General features: G+C 40.8%; 1 protein-coding gene across 1 annotated transcript in view; it reads left to right on the forward strand.

Annotated features, from left to right (window-relative positions):
• The first annotated feature begins 10,562 nt into the window (after positions 1-10,562).
• Positions 10,563-23,133, forward strand: part of CLVS1 (clavesin 1) — a 137,881-nt gene continuing 125,310 nt past the window's right edge. Inside the window, exon 1 of the mRNA XM_073679341.1 lies at positions 10,563-10,791. The gene's annotated coding sequence lies outside the window, so the exon portion shown is untranslated. The remainder of the gene's footprint in view (positions 10,792-23,133) is intronic.

Genomic DNA, 23,133 nt, shown 5'->3' on the forward strand with positions numbered 1-23,133 from the left:
GACATAGTCTCTTAGAGAGGTATTCACATTGATAGGGTCCTGGTATTTTGAGAGACGCCTTGACATGGCTACCAGGTATACATGAATTGGCCAATTTATGCGCTAAGATTTCTCATTTATTTATTTTTTCTACAGCAGTAATGCTATTCAAGTTTCATATATTTCATGTTCGCATACTTACAGCGTTACAGTGTGCTGGTTTGTTTTTTAGCTGTTTATGGAGGTAGCTGCTCCTAAGTAAGCACCTGTTCACACCTGTTTATTGTTTTGGAAGTGCCAGTCAGTTTTTTCTGTTTTTAAGTGACTGGAAGCATTATCTGTTATCCAACCAATAACTTTTTCACACTACTCTGTGTTCAATATCGGTGCTCTGTGGTCCACTAGTAATTGAGACAGGAAGGTCGAGCAACAAGATGTGGAGGTTTGTTGTGGCACAATTTACCTTGCCCACGGCCACGTCCTCGGCCTCTGCATGCACCATCATGTCCACTTCCCTGTCCCTTGCCACGCTCCTTGCCCTTTTCAAAATGGAGGACAATATTTTCCACGTTCACGAGAAATGAACTTCTACATGGAGAAGTAGTGTGAATAGCTTCACCGACACACTGCAAAGGAATGAAAATGGAAGAAATGTATGATTTTTGAACAGTCTTTTAGGTGATATGTCTGACAGAGAACCACAGCTTTAAATTGTAAGCCTGTAATTTACTAATATTATTCTACATGGAGACCTAGTGTGAATAGCTTCACCAACACACTGAAACGGAATGAAAATGGAAGAAATGTCTGATTTTTGAAGTCTTTTCGGTGATATGTCTGACAGAGAACCATGGCTTTAAATTGTACGCCTGTAATTTACTAATATTATTCTACACAGAGACCTAGTGTGAATAGCTTCACCGACACACTGCAACAGAATGAAAATGCAACAAATGTATGATTTTTGAACAGTCTTTTAGGTGATATGTCTGACAGAGAACCACGGCTTTAAATTGTAGGCCTGTAATTTACTAATATTATTCTACAAGGAGAAGTAGTGTGAATAGCTTCACCGACACACTGCAATGGAATAAAAATGGAACAAATGTATGATTTTTGAACAGTCTTTTAGATGATATGTCTGACAGAGAACCACGGCTTTAAATTGTAGGCCTGTCATTTACTAATATTCTACACGGAGACCTAGTGTGAATAGCTTCACTGACACACTCCAACAGAATGGAAAAGGAGGCCAATATTTTCCACGTTCAGTGGATTTTTATCTCTGAAATTTGGAACAGATCTGGCTTTATTCTGCAGTGAGCAGAAAAATGGTGTACTCTGGATTGCTTTTAAGGAAATAACCAGGATTAAGATAAAAAAATTGCTTTTCTATGTCTAGAAATATCTGTAATTATTACAGCAGTAGCAAACAGGACGTTCAATGGACCCTCTTTTGCTGTATCATACACTGCAGTCTGCTACATGCACTGCCTGTCTGCCTAGCACTGATTATATGCAGCTGGATTAGTCCTCAGAAGGACTGTTAGTTCAGATTGATATATATATACAGTACAGACCAAAAGTTTGGACACACCTTCTCATTTAAAGATTTTTCTGTATTTTCATGACTATGAAAATTGTACATTCACACTGAAGGCATCAAAACTATGAATTAACATATGTGGAATTATATACTTAACAAAAAAGTGTGGAACAACTGAAAATATGTCTTATATTCTAGGTTCTTCAAAGTAGCCACCTTTTGCTTTGATGACCGCTTTGCACACTCTTGGCATTCTCTTGATGAGCTTCAAGAGGTAGTCACCGGAAATGGTTTTCACTTCACAGGTGTGCCCTGTCAGGTTTAATAAGTGGGATTTCTTGCCTTATAAATGGGGTTGGGACCATCAGTTGTGTTGTGCAGAAGTCAGGTGGATACACAGCTGATAGTCCTACTGAATAGACTGTTAGAATTTGTATTATGGCAAGAAAAAAGCAGTTAAGTAAAGAGAAACAAGTGGCCATCATTACTTTAAGAAATGAAGGTCAGTCAGTGCGAAAAATTGGGAAAACTTTGAAAGTGTCCCCAAGTGCAGTTGCAAAAACCATCAAGCGCTACAAGGAAACTGGCTCACATGAGGACCGCCCCAGGAAAGGAAGACCAAGAGTCACCTCTGCTTCTGAGGATAAGTTTATCCGAGTCACCAGCCTCAGAAATCGCAGGTTAACAGCAGCTCAGATTAGAGACCAGGTCAATGCCACACAGAGTTCTAGCAGCAGACACATCTCTTCAACAACTGTTAAGAAGAGACTTTGTGCAGCAGGCCTTCTTGGTAAAATAGCTGCTAGGAAACCACTGCTAAGGACAGGCAACAAGCAGAAGAGACTTGTTTGGGCTAAAGAACACAAGGAATGGACATTAGACCAGTGGAAATCTGTGCTTTGGTCTGATGAGTCCAAATGTTTGTGACACATTAGTTACAATCTGGAAGCACTGCAGCACTGCCTCAGCAAAGCGGCAACAGGCTGTGCTGAAGCTAATATGCTTAGGTGACAAACCGCACAATGCTGAAGAGTTGTGTACAGCTCTGAAAGAGCAGGCAGATCTGTGGCTGACACCGCTGAACCGACAGCCAGGCATGGTCGTGTGTGACAGTGGCCAGAACCTCGCGGCGGCTCTGAGGCGAAGTGAGCTCACACATGTACCATGCCTGGCCCATGTGCTTAACCTCATGGTTCAGCAGCTTCTTAAAACCTACCTGGAACTGTTGGATCTGCTTGTCAAAGTATGCCGCCTGTGTGCCCATTTTAGAAATTCAGCTACAGCTTCCGCCGCCCTTGCCGTGCTTCAGCATCGTTTGCAGCTTCCGGCTCACCGACTGGTGTGTGATGTCCCCACGCTTTGGAACTCTACACTGCAGATGTTGGGAAGGATTTTTTGAGCAGAAGAGGGCAGTTGTTGACTACCAGCATCAACAAAGCTGTCGGTTTCAGTTCAGACTCCACACATAAGACCTCAGGAGTGGAGATGGATGTCAGACAAAACTTTGAGGACTCCACCAAGATCGTGAGCGGCGATGACACCATAATTAGCGTCACCAGCCCGCTTCTCTGTCTTCTGAAACGCTCTCTGCTCACAATCAAAAAGGATGCATTGCAGACGGAGCACGATGAGATGGAGCAAGGAACCATACAGGGTGATTACACACATCTGAACCTCATCTCATCCCAACGTGGATTGGGTGACAATGAGGAAGAGGAGGAGGTGGAACAGGAGCTAGTTTCATGCGCTATTGACAGTACTACCTGCACAACTGTCATACCGTCTGTTCAGCGTGGATGGCCTGAGGACAGGGAGGAGGAGGAGGAGAGCATAGTCACTCGTCCTCTTGGTGAGGACACGGAAGTCTTGCCTGTTAGCAGTCTGGCACGCATGGCTGAGTTTATGTTACACTGCCTTTCCTGTGACCCTCGCGTTCTCAAAATTTTGGGTGACAGTCATTACTGGTTGGTGACACTTCTAGACCCATGCTACAAGGAAAACGTTATATCTCTTATTCCTGAGGCAGACAGGTCTACAAAAATGGAGCAGTACCAGAAGGCCCTTGTTGCGGAACTATTAAAAAAATTCCCATCTGAAAACGCTGGCGGCAGAGGTCACAGTTCATTGGACAACCAAGGAGTATAGGTGAGAGAGACACAACTCCAATCCAGTAGAGGCAGGGGAACGCTGTCAAAGTTCTGGGAGAGTTTTCCTAGCCCCTCCCATCGCACAGGCCCTGAGGCGCGGGGTACTCTCACAAGGAGTGCAAAGTTTGGGAAGATGCTGAGGGAGTACCTTGCCAACCATTCCAACATCCTCCGTGATTCCTCTGTGCCTTATAATTATTGGGTAACCAAGCTGGACACGTGGAATGAACTGGCTCTCTATGCCTTGGAGGTCCTGGCCTGCCCTGCCGCTAGCGTTTCATCGGAGTGGATTTTTAGTGCCACTGATGGAATTATAACTGATAAGCACATCTGCCTGTCAACTGAAAATGCTGACAAGCTGACTCTTATAAAATTGAACAAGGGCTGGATTGGGCCAGACTTCTCAACACCACCGAAAGTTTGGCAGCCCTTGCATTCACTGCATAGGCCAACACTATGGGAGACCCACTTCCTAATGATGGGAACATTGTTTTGAGGAGGCCCTCTGACCTCCACATCTCTTCCAAGGGGCATTGGAGTGCCTCCCAATTTTTGGCAGCCCTTGTATTCACTGCATAGGCCAAAACTATGGGAGACCCACTTCCTAATAATGGGAACATTGTTTTCAGGTGGCCCTCTGACCTCCACATCTCTTCCAAGGGGCATTGGAGTGCCTCCCAATTTTTGGCAGCCCTTGCATTCACTGCATAGGCCAACACTATGGGAGACCCACTTTCTAATAATGGGAACATTGCTTTCAGGAGGTCCTCTGACCTCCACATCTCTTCCAAGGGGCATTGGAGTGCCTCCCAATTTTTGGCAGCCCTTGCATTCACTGCATAGGCCAACACTATGGGAGACCTACTTCCTAATAATGGGAACATTGTTTTCAGGAGGCCCTCTGACCTCCACATCTCTTCCAAGGGGCATTGGAGTGTTTCCAAATCTTGGCAGCCCTTGTATTCACTACATAGGCCAACACTATGGGAGACCCACTTCCTAATAATGGGAAAATTGTTTCCAGGAGGCCCCCTGACCTCCACGTCTCTTCCAAGGGGCATTGGAGTGCCTCTAAATTTTTGGCAGCCCTTGCATTCACTGCATAGGCAAACAGTATGGGAGACCCACTTCCTAATAATGGGAACAATGTTTTCAGGAGGCCCTCCTCTAAGTCTCTTCAAAGGGGTATTGCGGTGCATCCAAATTTTTGGCAGCCCTGCCACTCACTACATACGCAATAACAGTATAGGAGACCCACTCTTTAGTAATGGGAACAACACAGCATAGCCGGCTGATGGCTCTCTAAGAATAGTGAGGGCCAACTGCTGGCCCTTTAAGGATAGTAAAGGCCACCTGATGGCCCTATAAAAATAGGCTTTGTGACTTTCAGAGTCCCTCTTTCATAAATGAAACAGGATGTGTCTGATCATGTCTCACCCACCACATGGCCGGATAAGGTTGTAAAATGTTAAAATGACATTTCCCGGTGAATGCATTTGTCACGGTTGAAAGCAATGCGAAAGTGCAAAAATGTATCAAAAACGTTACGCGTGAACATAGCCCAAGGTGTGGAGGAGTATTTTTGTTTTTGGTTATTTATTTTGCCATATATACAAGTCATTACCCTGGAAAGGATGTTCCTTAACATATTTCCCAGAAAAATCCATTTTGGTTTAGTTTTTGTATGTTTTATTGTGAGTCTGTAAAAGTGGCGTAATACCTCTGACAACATTGTACACAGCAGTGACCTGGGAGTCAGAAATGTTTTCAGGGGTCTTCCCCATGCTATTCTCATGTCATTTGTGCACTGTTCCCATCGATTTGGGCAATTTTTAGGCCCTCTGCAGACAGCTAGGGGAGCCGCCGGAAAAATGCTCGAGTTTCCCATAGACTTACATTGGGCTCGTTGCTCAGGCCGAGCACCCGAGCATTCCAGTGTGCTTGACCCGAGCAACGAGCACCTGAGCATTTAAGTGCTCGCCCATCACTACTCTTTACCTCAAAGTCTTTGGGACTGGTGGTTGAAACAGGTGGATAACGATTACTGTTGCTGGACCAGTTTGAATTCCACTTTTCCAATCTTTTCTCTGATAATTATCAGATTATAATCGGTTGTCTATACGTATACAAAAAAAAAAATTTTGCAGCATTATTCTCTGCAACAGAGCACTTACCCTGACGTAGCGCCATCAGTGTAGCTGAAGCTGTTGCACAACGATTAGGGTCATCAAACACCTGGCTCATAGCTGCTAGAAAAGCTTCCAGATGATCAAGTCGATCATCATGAGATTCAATAAGGGGGCTAGCCCAAGCTAATGCTTTATGTGTCAGTAACATAATGATACATAACACTTTCGATCTGTCAGCATGGAAGTGAGCAGGGTGTGCACGAAAGTACAATCTGCACTGGTTGATGAATCCCTGAAATTTGTCACAGTCTCCACCAAACCTGAAAGGTGGGAGTGGAAGGGTGGGTGGAGAGGCCGGAGCAATATGTTGATTTTGTAATTGAAGGATCTGTTCAGACTGCAGTGCAATCTTATTGCTTAGATCTTGCACAATATTTTGTAGATCCTGTATAGCTTGTCCAAAAATAAGAACGTTATGAGATGTCAGGGTTTCAAATGCTGTGTATTTTTATTTTTAGTGTTTTAATATCTGCATAGATGTTGGTAAGCAAACAGTACATCTTATTTAAAGAACCTCTTTATTTCCCTCTGCAGCATACATGATGAAGGCTTGAGTATCCCGTTGCGATACTGACGTAGTACTGCTGGAACCAGTGGCCAAAGGAGACCGAGCAGGAACAGCAAGCGGTTATAGATGTTCTTGGGTAAAGCAAAGGCATTGTAGGAAACAATCTGTAGATAGGTGAGAATAGTGTGGGTAAGACAGTCCAGGAGCTGGAGACTGGAACTAGGCTAACAGCTAGACAAAATACTCAAGCAATGAGTGAGCGATCCATATGGCTTTAAGTAGGCCCAAACAGGAAACAAGATGGATTCCACAGGTTCAGAATCTACCATATTAGAGAAGGGCAATTGCAGAACACAACAGCAGCCTCAAGTGGTAAGGAGTGGGATTGCAGCACACTTATTACAGTAAACAATAACAGCCACTAGTGGTCAAACTGTAGAAGGACAACAGGAATTCTGACACATAAGGAATAATGGGCCCCATATAATGCTCCATACAGAATACTGGACCCTATATATTGCTCCATATAGAATACTGGACCCCATATATTGCTCCATGCAGAATAATGGACACCATATAGTGCTCCATACAGAATAATGGACCACATATAATGCTCCATACAGAATAATGGGCCCCATATATTGTTCCATACATAATGGGCCATATATAATGCTCCATATATAATGGGCCCCATAATATTGCTCCATACATAATGGGTCCAATATAATGCTCCAAATAGAATAATGGGCCCCATATAATGCTCCATACATAATAGGCCCCATATAATGCTCCATACATAATAGGCCCCATATAATGCTCCATACAGAATAATGGGCCCTATATAATGCTCCATGCAGAATAATGGGCCCCATATAATGCTCCATACATAATGGGCCCCATATAATGCTCCATACATAATGGGCCCCATATAATGCTCCATACAGAAAAACATCAAGTACTCACCTCTCCTCGCTGGTCTTTGCTCTGGACTCCTTAGCATCGCCGTTTTCCGGCTCTCTGCACTGTGACTGCTCAGAACAGAGGGCGTGCTGTAGTGATGTCATCGCGCTCTCTGCCCTGAGATGTCGCAGAGTCAGAAGACACGGGAGCTGCGGAGGAACAGGTAGAGGTAAGTAATGCAAGTGCCGGGGCCCTGACCAAGAGAGGGGCCCACTCGCCGGCACTGGCACCGGGCCCCCCGACTCACAGGCCCCATAGCACGCCGATGTCGATGACAGTGAGTGGGCCCCCCAGCTTGCTCAGGACCTTGCCACTTGCCCAGGTGCGCCATGTGGTGACGCAGGCCCTGCTCCATCTACTCCAGCCTTCTCTCATCTGAGTACAAACGCTGACTGTTTATATCATACAATAAATCAACAGGAAGATGTTTTTGTGAAATATCTTTCTTCCCCCTGAAATTGCTTTGGTTTAGGGGACTAAGTGGCAGAACAGATATAGATGTCATTGACAGAATTAAAAATCTACAATGTAAAAGATTAACTGTTATAATAGCAGAGGAGGAGGACTGTGAAGATCACTGACTCAAACTGATGGTGCCACTGTTGGAGGTAACGTCATCTTGCTTTGACTGAGAAGAGTGATGTGCCATATATTCCATATAATGTCCTCTGTTTCCTCCCACTCATTCTCTTACCTGAGTCAAAGGAGGATAATTATGACCTGTTTGGTAATACTACTGACCGGATGGCTGGTGTAAGTGGTGGTGATACCGTGTCTGCTTGTGGCTCCCACATTCTTACATTCACATGGTATGTTTTGGGTTTTTTTTTTACATTTTTCCAATTATTGCCATTGACACTTTTCCTTTACCAGACATGTCCAAAAAGCAAGCAGTGGCAACAGGTCTTAATATTGGTGTGGAGTGTATGGGTGTTAAATTTGACAGGTGTGCAAAAAAACAGTCACAGTTATATGTCTGAATTTTTTTTTTATTCTGTTTATATTTTAGTAAATGTCTGTAAAGCCAAATGTGGCAGCAAGCAGCAGTATTGATGTGTCATGTACAAGTGCTAAATTTGACTACTAAAACAAGTGTAAAAAATAGCTACTGGTAAATATCTGGATTTTCTTCAAATTTGATATTTTTTTCAACACAATCATTCCTTCCCAAAATGGACAAAATGCAAAAAAAGTCAAACGTGAAATGCTGCAACAGGTTGCTGTATTAGGGTGCTGTGTTCAAGTGTCAAATTGGACTACTTAAACAGGGGTGCAAAAAAACACAGTGATAGTTATATGTCTAGATTACTAATTTTTTTGGTAACTTTTTAAGACAAGAAATTCTTTTCTTCTCAAAAAACAATTTCCAAGAAATGCCTTCTCAACAGTTCAGAGTATTGGTGTGACATGTATGGGTGTCTAATTTAACCACTAAAACAATTGTGCAAAAAAAAATAATATTATTTTGTGATATGCGTACCTTGTTAAGACAGTCACAGTAAAACATCTCTACTTTGGTTTTGGTTTTAACACAATTATTATTACCTCTTTCCCAAAACAAGAAATGCAAAAACTCAGTGCAGTCACTTGTGACAAGCACACTTTCTTTGACAAGAGCCTAGCTTTTTTTCTTTAAAACATATTGTGTTGGTTAGCTTCTTTCTTGAGCATGAAGAATGAAAAAAAAATGTAATTCAAATGCAACAGGACATCTTCTAACTACACTAAATCACTGTGTAATCAATCGTACTGGCACTGCTGCTAGCACCTCTCCTATCTCCCTCTCTCCTATCAACTGAAATTCTGTTTAATTTAGAGACTATTACACTCATCTTCTTCACTGCTCCATCTGTACAACACACTCCGTCTGTAGCATTTGGCCAATGTTTTGTGGCTTTTTGTCCCTATCTCTATTGCTGAGTCGTACGCTCTGATGTTCTCTCACTATCCAGAATCTAAAATGGCTGTTGCAAATCCTGCCTTGGCGTTTAACTAAGCTATTGTAGACCCTGTACAATGTGATGCTGTAGCTGTGCCTGAGGTCATGTGAGCCTCCTCTGTTTAAGGCAATATTCTGTTTTATGTAAAATGTCGGAAAGGTTTTTTTTTTTACAATTTGCACCAATCGAATCGCAAATTGTTCGAATTTGCCAGGTCAAGCAAATATCATAAATGAAATAACATAGCTGTGTCTGTATGATTACCACAGGGATCCCCCACCCCTCCAATGCGGTCCTGCTGCATAGACTTTCATTCTCAAAGATTGACACGCTCCCTGAAGAAGCAGGGCGAAACGCTCGTGGTGGAAAGACGCAGTGCTACAATTGTCTGCTGTTCTCATGGTTCACTTAGACCAACAGGTAATAAATACCTTGTATCTATATCATCTTATTTGCTGGCTGAAACTCTGACATTGGGACTAAATTACACAAAGGTTTCTTTAGAGTGTATGAGGAAACAATGTTTGACTTACCTTTATCTTGCTACCTTTAAAACTCTGCTGTGATCCCATCATTCCATTCTTTGTGAATGGGCACTTTACCGCATCCTAGTTCTGAAAGCACCTTTTCTGATTTTAATTGTTTTTACTTTTATTACTTCATAAAACATTTCTTTTACTTCTAGTCCTATTCACTTCTTTTGTCCTGGATATTACCTATCACAGGCTGTGTGTTTGTATCTATATATTTGAAGTGTTTTCCGATTGGGCTTTTCCCTACTAATAGGACACTTTTTAATTCATGTAAACATTAACATGGAGCTAGAATGTCTTCCAAATGGTTGTGTGAGTTTCACCAGCTTCCAATCTAATAACGTATCGATTAGTAAAATCTTCAAATGGAAATGACTTCTTTTATATGTAATGATATGCCTTCTAAAATAACAAGATTGTATATTTCACCTATATGTTATATACTTCTAATTTATTTTTCTCTCTATGTATACATTGGTTATCATCAATACTTTTCAATCATTTACTTATTTTATTAACCAAATATAGTATCTGAATTTCATGGTTTTGAAATGATTATAGACAGGATCATATTAATGTTATGTAGAGGAAAACAGACTTAGAGATTTTAGGTTTTTATGAAATACAATTTTCAAAATAGTATCGGATGTTATTTTCTGCTTATACGAAGGGGCTTCTGAGCTACGAAGAAATGTGAAATTCAGTTTAAATATTTGCTCCACAATTTCAGGTCAGCCAATGACATATCAGGGGTGGGTCTGCTTTTGCAAGCAAATCTTTTTTTTTTTCCTTTATTGCCTTGAAGACAAGCACTGCTAGGGAGGACTCTTTCACTGCCTCCTTCCAGCTCATTCTCTGGCACGCAAGCCTTCTGGCAAACCCCACAGCTGAAGACATTATTCTGGAAACTTGACTAAAGTCGACAGCTCATATTTCCATATCCAAGATGGACAGCTTGCTTCTTTCCGCACGGATTTAATGCGTAACAGGTATGTAAGATTGTAGACTGTTCTGATTCTCTGTAGCTGCAGCATTTCAGCACTTTAAGCGCATGGACAGCTCCCATCTGCAGTATCTCAGCTCAAGCCTTCCCTGTCCAGCAATGCTCTGCAGATTACACACAACCCCTATGCTATTACAGGGACAAAAGGCTCAAGAGTTCAGGACCAGGACATGCTGATGGTTCTGGTGAGTCAGCATACAGGACCAGAGACTAATATAGCAGGGTCTGCGATTAAATCAATGGACAATATGGGAAATACTTACAGAGGCAATATGCAATATGTCATCATTTTATGTATTCTTTAATAAAACAAGAAAGGTTTTCTGCTGATGAATGAAAGACAAAGCAATGAAAAGCAGAAAACAGCCTTAAGCAATGAGCAAGCAAAAAGTGATTGGTTTGCAACGGGTACGAGGCTGCTGGCAAGAAGATTAAATTATGTAGATGAGTGTGCTGGTAAAAGCAGATGCTGCTGGTAATCGTAGGCCTTTTGTAATGAATGGGTTAATGCAGATTGGAAGAAACAAAGCTGACGGTACAAAAGACAAGAGCTTAGGTTTATAGAAGATGCCTATAAATGGGAAGGGTTAATGAATCCTAACGTGACTTTCTGCAGCGTCAAAATTATTGGAAAATAAATTCATTATGCTCTATTAGTTAACATATATTATATAGTAATATGTATGTTCCTATATCATCCGTATCTGTCTGCTAGGTAATAGCATTTTCTGCCAATTATTTTTTTTTCCCCGATTTAGACTTTGATTTTTTTTTAAGGTGAACGTACATAAATAACATTGTATATGCTTCCGGTTTGGATCAGTAATATAATCTTGAGGTTATACTTCTTAAGCTAATTTAATATATTTTATAGATACAATTTTCAGAGGTCAACAATGTAAATCAAGGAATAAAAAAAAACATAATCTCAAGCATAATTTCAGATAATAGCTGCAGAAAATCTTCAAAACAGATTATACATGGTTATTAAATATTATATATAGTATGTGCATTACACAGCTAATAAGGCCTAACCATTATGGACAACATCAAGTGTAGTCCAAGGTGCCTTATCTTCAATAATGCTGTATCACGCACAATAAACTGAAAAATATACATTTTCTGCATCAATCAATTGGATTAGATGACTGCTAGGAAAGAGTGATTTTATATAGGTCTTGATCTAACCATATATTTGGCTAAGAAATCTGTTTTAATCCAATGAAGATAAAATTGTATACAGTTGTGCACAAGCTGTAAACCTGTTGGGTTCGTAAAGACACAGGAAGTCTTTGTGGGTTTTGTAATTGTTGGTATTTGAAACGCGTTTTGGAAAGATCGCTCTTTACTCTATACTTCAGATTTGCGTGGGGCCCTCCCCATTACATATAACTTCTAAATTATTTTATTTCCACTCAAATAACTGGCTTGTAATTGATTAGCCTCTGCCTCACCCCTCAAAAATAATTAAAATTGAAGTTACAAAAATAAAAAGTTGTCAGTCTTCCCAGTCATCAGCACATGTTTGGTACACCACTTATATAAACATGAACTGTTCAAGGTGGACAGTACCCAAAATTTCATATTAATTCTTCTGCCTTCTATTGACCGTTAATACATGATGACCTCTCATGCCACGCCTACGCCAACCACATGGAAGACAAAAAGTAGAAACTACAGTTGTCCTAAAAAATGTTAAAGACAAAGTTATCAAGGCTGAATGAAAGCTGAGCCTTTGCTACATTCAGCTTCCAGTTCCAAAAGTAGAATTGTAGAAATTACATTATATGAAAGAAAGCTCTACCCAGTGGATACAACCAACAACAAATGGGTCTCACTGAATGTTGTAACAAAACATGAGCTCTTTACCCTTCTACACCTAAATATGAATAGCAAACAGAATAACAGAAGTGATTAATAAGTATATGGAGTTATTTATTAAAAGGAACCTGTCACCATGAAAATGCAGTCTAATCTGCAGGTACCATGTTATAGAGCAGGGTGAGCTGAGCAGATTGACATAAGGTTTTCTGGGAAAAGATTCAGTATAACCTGTGATTTAATTATTTAAACCTCTTCTCTTTTTGGTATTTTGGGTCCAGTGGGCAGTCCTATCAGTGACTGACAGCTACCTCTGTATGCAGACTTATACAGAGATAGCTGTTAGTCACTGATAGGGCCGCCCACTGGACCCAAAATCCCAGAAAGAGAAGAGGTTTAAATAATTAAATCACAGGTTATACTGAATCTTTTCTCACAAAACTATATATCAATCTACTCTGCTCCCTTTATAACATGGTGACTACAGAGCAGACTGCATTTTCATGGTGAAAACTTCCTTTTAAAGGGAACCTGTCACCAGTTTTTTAGTGTCTGAACAAATACCACCACCTTTATCAGCCTCCGTGCTGCGCATGTAAATCCGACAGTTTGATCCAATGGGCATCCTCGCTATGGTGTCTGTCCCAACTCTCTGCTGCTAATTGCTGTCCTCCGGCTTTGATCGATGTGGAAAACTACGTGTCCTACGTCATCCACATAGCTCGCGCCTGTGCCGGAGCATCACATTTTGCTCTGCCCTACTGCAAGCATGCACAGTTATGTTTTATGCTGTGCAGAGAGTAGGGCAGAGCAGAGTGCACCTGCGCAATGCTCCGGCACAGGCGCGAGATTTCGTTAAGCTATGTGGATGACGTAGGACACGTCATCATCCACATCGATCAAAGCCGGAAGACAGCAATTATCAAGAGAGCAGGAGGAACAGACGTTGCAGCAATAACATCCATTGGACCGGACCGGCCGGATTTATATACAGCGCAAGAGCAATTCAAAAGATATTTTTGAGGTATACAGGGGGAGTCAGGAGTAGTGTTGAGCGAGTATGTTCTGTTCCGAGTATGCTCGGGCCGAGCGCCGAGTATTTACAGCTGCTCGGTAATATGGTTGAATCGCTCACGTGTGCATGATGTGCAACTGTTTGACAGCTTTATTACATGTGAGGAATGTGTAAGAAATAGACATTCCTCACATGTAATAAAGCTGTCAAACAGTCACAAATCATGCACACGGGAGCGATTCAAACAGATCACCGAGCAGCTGTAAATACTCGGAGCTCGGCCCGAGCATACTCGCCGAAAGGGTTAATAGAACATACTCGCTCAACACTAGTCAGGAGATAATATACAAGTTTGTGGAATTCAGCACAAATGCTGATAAAGGTGGTGGTATTTGTTCAGATACTAAAACACTGGTGATAGGTTCCCTTTAACACTGCCAATATATATATAGTATTGTTACAGTTACTATAAAGAAAAATGTGTCACTTGCAATCACATTTCTAATATATTTTAGTAATTTTATGATTGTGACAATATTTGAGCCATGCTTAACCCATTACAGTGTTTTGTGTCAAAAGTATTATCTGAAGCAGTTAAAACAACTTACATATAAGCAAAAAGACATCTTTAAAACAGTATATAGTATAGGTATTGATATAACTATGATGATGTCATTGGTATTGCATGGAGCTTGGTGAGTTATCCATTAATATTAGGCGTTTTAAATTTCCCAAGGTAGATCCTCAGCCTGCATGATATGATCCTAATACTCCCAACAGCTGGTTTATGGCAGCTTATAGTCTGCTAATGAATCTGCAGGGTGACCACAATGAATCTGAAATCCCCCTGGTAGCTTTACAGATTATTATTGAAGCATTCTAGCATTCAGGGAAGTCTGTTTTATTATCACATAATATCAGAGAACTACAATGTGCATAATTACCTGTTATTCTGCAATTCATCTCAAAAGTTGTATTCTAACTCTAAGTTTATTGAGATAGACGTATACAGTAAGTCTGAGATATCCTGATCCGCAGTATAGATATAACAAGATATAAAACAAAAATATTTCATAATCAAGAAAATTTACTTCCAGACACATGGTTAAAGGGGATGTCATGTCTTCTGATAAAAGTCTGCAGTCACTCAATGTGACGGCAGGTTTACGGATCCTGACAGTGTGCGGTGGATTGCTGTGACTTGCCCCCCAAAAAATGTGAAAAATGCAAACAGGAGAATGTGCAGTATTGTACAGTATTTCTGTATATTTATGCCACTTAGCATTGAAGAGTCAGGGAAATCTGAATGCAAAAATACAATTTCTAATGCCAGAAACACTATAAAATTATAGTAGTTGTGTCTCTGGTATTTGTCATAAATTGCATAGGACTGCTTCTATACATTATTAATGATCAGAATCATGGCTATGAAACATTTTCTTAAATTATCAGTGCTGTTGTATTTCCATATATTTTCCAAGGTGATTACCTTAGATAAATAAAATCTGTCCTCAGTATAAATCATGACAACTCGTACAAAATACCTTTATTAGTTACTTCTCTATACTAAGCATTCATAGAGATCTACTAGAATCATAAAAGACACAAGCAGCTTTATTCACAGAGCGGCTAACTACAAATAAAGAGGAATGATTTACTAAATAAATACTAATAATAAATCTGGTATATATTTTTAGAACTTAAACCAATCTTCAAAGTTTTGAGACATCTATAAGAAGTCTAGGACCCTGATTCATCTATGTGTTTACATCTGAAACCTGGCATAAAACACTTTGTAAACTCACGACATTTTGGTGTAATGCTTGTAATGAGTCCCCAAACACCTCTTTTACCTTTACTTTCCGTTTTTTGCTCGTCTTTAGCCCCCTTAAGTCATTCTGGTGGTCTATTATTGTTTACATCCTGATCTTTCTGCCCGCTCTCCCAACATGCCCCTAGACTATATTTCCCAAGAGGCATATCTGTACCAGTCCCACAGCTCACTCACTCCCACCTTCAGTGTCTACCCACTCCACCTACAAAGCACCATCCTGAGACTCCTATGAAGTCTCAAAATGGATACATTTCTTCAAAATACTGACAGGAAGTCTCAGTACTCTATGCTTTCATTAAAAAAGGAGCTGGTGGTTACAAGACCACATTTGATGGCTCAGGAATACAACAGAATTTTAACAGCAAATAAATCATGAAGTTTCCGTGTTTCACGGGAGTTTTGTCAGCAATATTTCACCCCCTAAACTATGTATATGCACATGTACAGTGGTGGCCAAAAGTATTGGCACCCCTGCAATTCTGTCAGATAATACTCAGTTTCTTCCTGAAAATGATTGCAATCACAAATTCTTTGGTATTATTATCTTCATTTAATTTGTCTTCAATGAAAAAACACAAAAAGAATTGTCCTAAAGCCAAATTGGAAATTATTCCACACCAAACCTAAAAAAGGGGGTGGACAAAAGTATTGGCACTGTTTGAAAAATCATGTGATGTATAAGGCGGCGGTGTTCACACCATGCAGTAACTGAGGCAGTGACCCAAAACAAGTCCAACAAAAACAGCTTTTATTCAGCAACTCACGGGTAAAAAGAAAGTCCTCCGGTTCGCAGCCGGGTTGACATGAGTCCATAAACAATGGTTGCCTGGGACAACGACCGCGCCGGGCCGCTCAGAGCCTGACAGGTGCAGAGCCTTCCTAGGCAGTGGTTCAGCCACACACAGTCCTGCTGAGCTAACCTGCTGTGCTCCTAGCAGGTTGCAACATAGAACAACACTAATAGTTAGTGCAGGAGTTTTAAAGGACCTGGGGCAAGAGCCACTGGAAAACCCGAGTTGGAGGGAGGAGGCCGCCCCACTGCCTCCTGTGACCTCCTCCAAGAAATGAAGGCCCTGCCGGGTTTTACTTAATCTGCCTTAGCCAGGTAGTCTGACCAGCTCATTGCTCACCTTCATTCCTGCATTGCAGCCGCAGCTGTGTCTGTGACTGCAATGCACTCCAATGGATTTAATAGGTCTCTGTACACATTCTGGGGGATATATAACGTCCCTCGTATACGATCCCGGTCACTGACTCACAGATGCTTCTCTAATTCGTGTAATTAACAGCACCTGTAACTTACCTGTGGCACCTAACAGGTGTTGGCAATAACTAAATCACACTTGCAGCCAGTTAACATGGATTAAAGTTGACTCAACCTCTGTCCCGTGTCCTTGTGTGTACCACAATGAGCATGGAGAAAAGAAAGAAGACCAAACAACTGTCTGAGGACTTGAGAAACCAAATTGTGAGGAAGCATGAGCAATCTCAAGGCTATAAGTCCATCTCCAAAGACCTGAATGTTCCTGTGTCTTCCGTGCGCAGTGTCATCAAGAAGTTTAAAGCCCATGGCACTGTGGCTAACCTCCCTAGATGTGGACGGAAAAGAAAAATTGATGAGAGATTTCAATGCAAGATTGTGCGTATGGTGGATAAAGAACCTCGACTAACATCCAAACAAGTTCAAGCTGCCCTGCAGTCCCAGGGTACAACAGTGTCAACCCGTACTATCCGTCGGCGTCTGAATGAAAAGGGACTGTATGGTAGGATACCAAGGAATACCCCACTTCTTACCCCGAGACATAAAAAAGCCAGGCTGGAGTTTGCCAAAACTTACCTGAGAAAGCCTAAAACATTTTGGAAGAATGTTCTCTGGTCAGATGAGACAAAAGTAGAGCTTTTTGGGAAAAAGCATCAACATAGAGTGTAGAGGAAAAAAAAGAGGCATTCAAAGAAAAGAACACGGTCCCTACAGTCAAACATGGCGGAGGTTCCCTGATGTTTTGGGGTTGCTTTGCTGCCTCTGGCACTGGACTGCTTGACCGTGTGCATGGCATTATGAAGTCTGAAGACTACTAACAAATTTTGCAGCATAATGGAGGGCCCAGTGGGAGAAAGCTGGGTCTCCCTCAGAGGTCATGGGTCTTCCAGCAGGACAATGACCCAAAACACACTTCCAAAAGCACTATAAAATGGTTTGAGAGAAAGCACTGGAGACTTCTAAGGTGGCCAGCAATGAGTCCAGACCTGAATCCCATAGAACACCTGTGGAGAGACCTCAAAATGGCAGTTTGGAGAAGGCACCCTTCAAATATCAGGGACCTGGAGCAGTTTGCCAAAGAAGAATGGTCTACAATTCCAGCAGAGCATTGTAAGAAACTCATTGAAGGTTACCAGAAGCGGTTGTTCGCAGTTATTTTGGCTAAAGGTTGTGCAACCAAGTATTAGGCTGAGGGTGCCAATACTTTTGTCTGGCCCATTTTTGGAGCTTTGTGTGAAATGATCAATGATTTGATTTTTGCTTCATTCTCTTTTGTGTTTTTTCCTTGCAAGCAAATTAAATGAAGATAATAATACCAAAGAATTTGTGATTGCAATCATTTTCAGGAAGAAACTGAGTATTATCTGACAGAATTGCAGGGGTGCCAATACTTTTGGCCACCACTGTAGCTATTTCAAAGGCAAGTCCTGCAATACCGTTACATGGCCAGTCCATTCTTCTGTTACTGAGAAATAAGAGTTTGAATTGATATGTAAATGGATATGGTAGATCTGAAGCCTCTGTCACTACTGCCCTTTCCCTGCCTAGCGCCACCTCCTTCTGCTTAACTGACAGACTCTATGGTGTGACTTCAGGTAAAGGAGCTGTCAGTCAAGCAGGAAGCGGTGGCACGAGGCAGGGAAGGAACCTGGAGTGACAGAGGCTCCAGATCTACAAATAGCTCTTCATCTTCCTTTGCATATCAATTCAAACCCTGATTTCTCTGTAAGAAGAACGGACTGGACAAGTAAAGATATTGCTGGACCTGTCTTTAATATAGCTACATGCACGTTTTAATAGTTTAGGGTCTCCTGCTGATAATTCACATTAACTGTAAAATACATTTATACTGTATTCTTTGCTGTGCACGTATGTTGGGGTTTCTGTCTACATCTCCAAAAAATGCTGATTGAATTATTCACTGTAATGAGGCACATGGCATCACCTTGGACCCCCCCCCCCCTAAAATGGGGTCATTTGTAGGGCTTCTACTGCTTTGGCACCTCGTGGGCTTTGCAAGTGTGACATGTTGTTCATGATCTATTCCAGCCAAATTTACACTTCAAAAATCAAATAGCGCTTCTTCACTTCCGAAGCCTACTGTGTATATAAAAAGTAGTTTCTGACCACATTTGGAGTTGTAAGGTGCCCAGAACGGTAGGTGTGGGCAAGCTGCTGCTCCATGACGCCCTGGCACATTACACAAATATAGTGTCCCAGTTCATATGTGTTGTGCCATGTGTGGTGCAGTACACTCACTTGCAGGCCAGAAGTCTTTGCTGTCTCCATGTCCGGGGACACTTTACTGCACAGTTCAAGTACATCAGTCATTAGCATGCAGTATCGGGCACAGCACCCTTCTCCACTTGCTTCATTCACACAGTACATTTCCATCATTTTCTTACGTTCAGGGTTAAGATGCTCTCCATAGCACCTATATTGAGCTGTAGGCTCTGAACGTTGCAGGAATTTCCACAGGGAATTTTGTATGACCTCATACCGCCAGAACATTTTGTACACACTGTGCTTCCAGACCACTGCACCTTGAAGTTCAACTTGCCTCCGACAAACACTTTACCTAACTACCTCAACCAGGAAATGGTTTCCCTTTTTCTTGCTTAATCCCCTCCCAATATGGGCTAGTCCAAGACATTAACTGTAACTTGTCCTAATGCACCTACAGACTCTATCTATCTCTAACTTAAGCACTAAACAATATCTTATACTTTCCCTACACCTGAGCTGAGTGTATATTACTCACACTAGGCATTACCTTTACAGTACCTACACAGCAGCATCAGTACCTACAACACTATGCATTAGTTACATTATATTACTAAAAAACACATGCCAAAGTTCACAGTTCACATGACAATAAAATGCAGTAAAACTGCAAAACACTATTTTTTATCACTCCATGCTGTCTTCAGGGGCAGGGACAGGGCAGTCCACACCCTTACAGGGTATCAATGTACTCAGGAGAAATTGTACCACAAACTGCATGGCCCATTTTCTCCATATACCCTCGTGAAAATGAAAAAAATATGGGACTAAAGCCAATCTTTAGTAAACAAAAATATAATTTTTCTTTTTTTTTCTTCTACTTTGCATTAATTCATGTGAAGGACCTGTAGTTTTAACATACTTTCTGAATACAGTCTTGAATACTTTGAGGGGTGAATTTTCCTTGTGCGAGGAGCCTGTATGTCAGAAAACCAAAGTCAATCGAAAAGTGAAATGGTCCATAAACAGGTTTTAAAAATTCAATTGAAAAAAATGAAAAATTGCTGCTAAACTTTTGAGCTAACCTCCTAACAAAAAAAAATGATGCTGACGTAAAGTAGACATGTGGTAAAGGTTATTCATTAACTATTTTGTGTGGTATGGCTATCTGGTTAAGGACATAAAAACGCAGATATTTTCATAGATAAAATCATATCGACCTAAATTTATCAGGAACCTAAAGCACAATGTGATGAAAAAAAGTTTCAGAACCACTGACATATGTGGAAGCATTTCAGAGTTATCGCACGTAGTGACATGTCAGACGTTAAAAGATGTGGTCTGATCAGGAAGGTGTAAACATGCTCAGGTGGTAAAGGGTTAATATGATGTGTGATTTTGGGGTACTGGTTCTGCCACAATTTTTACATTTCACATTTTTGGAATCAGAAAAAAAATACAGTCCTTCTAAGACATTATTAAGAAATCTCCTTTTCTGAATGGATTCCGGCCAATTCTGGGAAATTGTTCTGACTTATACTATACATGTGATGTCCTCATAGACTCATTAGCCAAATATAGGTGGCACTTTGGCATATATTTAGACAGTATAAGTCATTATTTCTCCACTTCAACTGTAATGAAAGGTGAGCTCAACAATTGAATAAATTGAAGAAATTATACTGTGCGGTCCATAGTAATCAATGGCAGATATTTGTATAGACTTACAATTGCATATGTCTGTGCAAATGTTTAGCAAAACATTTCACTGAAAATAATACAGTGTAAACTGAGCCTGGTAAGAACAGATCACAGTGTATAATACTACTGATTTACTGTCTAAATGTCCCTAAAGAGGAACTTTCACCAATTTGAGCATATTAAACTGGCTGCGACAAGTAATAGTAGCTGCAAAGCTGAGTAAAATTTAGATTTTATTTTTTTAATTTCTCCTCTCCATTGCAGAGACATTAGGTCTTTATATTAAGCTCAACTGTGTCTAATAAGTGATTTGTTTCTGGGGTCATGTACTTCTTGAGGTTGAAGAATCACAAGCAGGCAGCAACAAACAGAGCCCTCCTCTCCTCACTGATCTTTACAGCTACTATGTAGAGATAGAGCAGAGCTGAGTAATTTATCATTACAAACACTTCCAGATGTCATCTTCTATCAATCTATTTATCTATCATCTATCTATTGAACTTTCTATCTATCAATCTATCTATCATTTATCTATCTAGTGTTCCTAATGATACATAACTCAGCTCAACACAGTAGCTGCAGAGTTATGCATAATTACAAACACTTGTAGATCTCATCTCAGAGTGCTGTAAGATCTGACACCCCTTATAGCACTGACTGGTATGAGATGAAATCTGGAAGTGTTTATGATGATACATTACACTGCAGTTACTGTGTAGATATACAGCAGAACTGAGCTTTTTTGTCATCATAAACACTTCCAGGTCTCATTTCACAGTGCTATCAGTTCTGACCCTCCCCCCTCACTGAGATGAGAGCTGGAAGTGTTTTCAAGGAAACATAATTCAGCTCTGCTGTATCTCTACACAGTGGCTGCAGAGATCAGTGAGGAGAGGAGGGCATATTATTTTTTCCCCTGTGTGTTGCTGCCTGATTATGATTGGTCAACCTCATGCAGGGAAAGAAGTATATACCCCCAGAAACAAAACTCTGGTAATGCCCTTTTGGGCTTATTATAAATTATACCCTAAGGTTTACAAGCTAATATCTCTGCAACAAAGATGAGGAATTTAAAAAAAAAGCAATTTTTTATTCAGCTTTGCAGACACTATTCCATGATATGTAACGTGCACAAACCGGTCTTCTTCGGTATATAAGCCAAATTAAATACCTTGGTGGTAATACAGTAGCGCTATTATATTGCATACAAGTATGCAAGTGTTTCCACGGTAATATCGTATCTCAGCTGTGAAAATACAAGAAATTGAGTGTTCTGTGTATTAGAGAATAATATCCAGACTTCTTTATGAGGTTCATGCTCCTAATTATAAAAGTAAATCTAAGAACAATTTAGAAGCTCACTTACACTGAGCAGCCGGCATTTGCTAGACTGTGACAGATGGAAAGCACACAAAGCAAGGATCTTAAAAATGCAGGGTGTAAATGAAATCTGCCAACATAACAATTAGTTAGCATTGATTCTGTCCCATTCCTTATTGAAAATTCAGTATAACAATTAAGTGCTTTACAGTGGTCCTATCAGCATCATAAATTATACAGCCATTGTTTAATGGTTACCAGGTTATCAAGATAAATTAGGCTACATGCATTGATAGTATCCATCAATGAGAATACAGGACATGTATGTAACATCACCCAGAGAGACATCTACTTATATCTACAAAAAACATAGACATAAACAAATCTATGTATTTAACTATTTTCCATTGTTTATTTATCCTTCCATTGTCTATATTTCTATTATATAACTATTCATCTGTATATTCATCTTTGCATCCATTGTTTATAGCTATTTATCTATCATCAACATATTATTATGTATGTATCTATTTGTTTATGTATCTATCTATTTTTTATTTATCCATCTATTATTTATCAGCATATCTAAAGTTCAAAAACAGGCAGCACTCATGTATGAATGTGATGAATAAACGCTGTTGGTTTATTCTATGCCAAAGGTATACAACATTTTGGTTGTTGGACTGAATCTTTCTCAAGTGAATACAGGGTGCACAGCAAAGCTTTAAATAGGGGTATCAATCACCAAAATTCCCATAGATAATTAACATAAAAATACTATTTGCAAATAGTCCATACATGATCATATGATAACTAGTGTTGAGCGAACATGCTCGACACTGCTCGGTACTCGCCCGAGCATCTCACTACTCGGGATATTCGGCGAGCACCGAGCATTTCCGGGTTACTCGGGCGGGAGCTCGGGTCTCCGCCCTGCATATTTGGCGCTCTTTACAGAGCCAATGAACATGCAGGGATTGCCAGCCAGTCACTGTAATGCTGCAGCCATGCTGGTTGTGGGCATTACAGTGATTGGCTGGCCGCACAGCATCACCTCGAGTATTTAAAACGGGACGCCGCCATCTTGGACACAGTCGCTCCGGATTAGACAGTGTAGGGACAGTGCTGCTGATTTAGGGAGAGATATAAACTG

Source organism: Phyllobates terribilis, unplaced genomic scaffold (genome assembly GCF_046119375.1).
Source record: "Phyllobates terribilis strain yellow unplaced genomic scaffold, ASM4611937v1 Scaffold_4__5_contigs__length_816908805, whole genome shotgun sequence".
Taxonomy (NCBI): Eukaryota; Metazoa; Chordata; class Amphibia; order Anura; family Dendrobatidae; genus Phyllobates; species Phyllobates terribilis.